Genomic DNA, 2,500 nt, shown 5'->3' with positions numbered 1-2,500 from the left:
GCGTGAACCTTGAGAACTCGCTTCTGTGTGGAGAATAAACTGAGCTTTACCTCTGTGTGTTATTTTAATCCATTCAGTTTCAACATGATTGTGTTGAATGCTTGTTTACTTCTATCACAGTTTGAGCCTCATGGTTTCAGCTACAGAGGCGATAAGTAATCAAGTTACTACAACAACAACACTGTTTCAGAGCCTGAAGGTTTTGATTCATAAAGGACTGAAGAAGAAGAAGAGTGTTCAGACTTGATATGTGACATGAAGCCTCTTCTATCTTCAATTTGAGACACTTTTTTAAATAGAAAGATACAGCATTTATTCTTATAAAGTTATATTAAAAAGGATTTTACACTTGTCTGCTATACTTTACTTTTATTCATAAAACGAAGACTTTTCATATTAAATTGTAAAGATCTGAATTATATTTCACGTTATCTGGTTATTTATACGTCTGAGACAAATATGAGCCACTATGGACTTAAAGCTGAGATTGTTCTTCAGTGTTTGATATGAAACATTTTGGTTTTCAACATATAGTTTTGTAGTAAGACTAAGTTCTTGCTACTAAAGGCTCGGTTGCATCGGTCATTAAAGGCCACCAGAGGGAGCTCTAACACAACGTAGGACCAGACTTCATCTGTTTTCCATTCATAGTGAATCATCCGGTGAAGTTATGTTAATTACAGTTTTATGGACTTGAACACAGTTTGGTTTGTACTTTACTTTCTCTTGATAAAAAGCTGTGACTGTCTTTTTTTAGGCTTGTTCATTTAAAGAAACGGGCAGAGTGAAAAAAGGAAGCAAAGAACAGAGGAAAGACTTGAGGATTGCAGGAGGACTAAACTCTGCTGAGAAGCCTGAGCAGTGTGAATGTTGTAAAAACAGACAAGAGATATTCCTCAGCAGAACTTTCTTTAAAATGATTTGGAGAAGATGAAAGCAAAAACCGTCATTGGTTGTGGGTCATATGGACCAAAAGTAGAAATGGAGTGAGTCACACGTGATTGAAGAAAAGCATCAGGATGAAGAAGAGGAGGAAGAAGAAAAGCATCAGGATGAAGAAGAGGAGGAAGAAGAAAAGCATCAGGATGAAGAAGAGGAGGAAGAAGAAAAGCATCAGGATCGAGGATCAAACCCCACAAAGAGAAAAACAACAATGGAGAAAGTTGCCAGTTTGTGATTAAAAGAATTTCCCCAAAGCCAGACTCAACCACATCGAGGCAACCGTGGACAAATACAACAGTTTCCTTTAAGAGTCAACTGTCACATCCTGGTGTAGTTGGTGTTTTATTTTGAAAGTTATTCTCTCCCTGTGTATGCTGTTAGTTTTACTTCCTGTGTTTCCCCTGCCTTAGTTGATTGCCTCATGTGTTTCACCTGTCTGGTTTCACTCACCTGTGTCCTGTTAGTTATTACCTCATCATGTGTCTATAGCAGTGGTCTCCAACCCTGCTCCTGGAGAGCTACTGCCCTGCATGTTTTAGGTATCTCCTCACTCTAACACACCTGATTCTAATAATCAACTCGTTATCAAGCCCTTTGACGAGCCTCTTGATAACGAGTTAGAGTGAGGAGATACCTAAAACATGCAGGGCAGTAGCTCTCCAGGAGCAGGGTTGGAGACCACTGGTCTATAGGGTTTGGTTTTCTGTTCAGTCTCTGTGTGTGTTTGCTGCTTATTCCCCCGTTGTTATTGTTATGTTCATTCAGCCTGTTGTTCTTCTGTGTTGTTATTAAAGTTCCTGTAGTTCCCAGACTCTGCCTGCAGTGTTTGCTTTTAGGTCCACCTGCTCTGCAAACTGTGACATCAACATGTAAAAGCATATAACAGCCGTAAAATAAATAGTCCATATTTAAATGTAAGTGTAAAATGCACATTCTCTTCCTGCAGAGCCAAATACTTCTTTAAAAGGAAAAAGAAGCCAGTGGGAAACAACCAGTGCAAATATTTCTCCAACAAAAAGGCAAAATAACGCACAAAAAGGGGAAAGAAAATTCTTCCCAGCAACAAATACCAGAAGCTCTCCACGAAGCTGTGAGCCAAGTTTATAAGGAGAACGTGGAGGCGCTGTGGAGCATGAGTAGAGAGTAGACGCATCCTGACCAGCTCCTGCATATGTTGTTAAAATAAGTTTGCAAACTACTCTTTTGCTCTCCTATACGGCCCAAGTGTTGTCAGGAGGGTCTGCAAGATGACCGGGAAAGGCAGTACTTTTGTTATTGTGCTGCTAGCATCCTCTATGGATTTTAAATAAAACCCCTGCAAAGGGCTGCAAAATGCACCATTGCTAGTGGTTGTTGGGAGCTGGGCAGAGAGCCGAGGCCGGGTCGTAACAAATAGCAGGTTTGTGTTTGTCCAGACGAAGGATTTTCAATAAAAACAGGAAACAGTGATCGTGTAATAAAATGCTTTAATCTGTTGTTCAGGTGACTGCAGCTTCTTTGTTTTCAACTTTTCTACAAGAACTTTATTTACTTCTTATTTAAAGAATGAATCCAGCTG

This window comes from Scomber scombrus, chromosome 13 (assembly GCF_963691925.1).
Source record: "Scomber scombrus chromosome 13, fScoSco1.1, whole genome shotgun sequence".
NCBI lineage: Eukaryota > Metazoa > Chordata > Actinopteri > Scombriformes > Scombridae > Scomber > Scomber scombrus.
Note: the sequence above shows the minus strand (reverse complement) of the source record.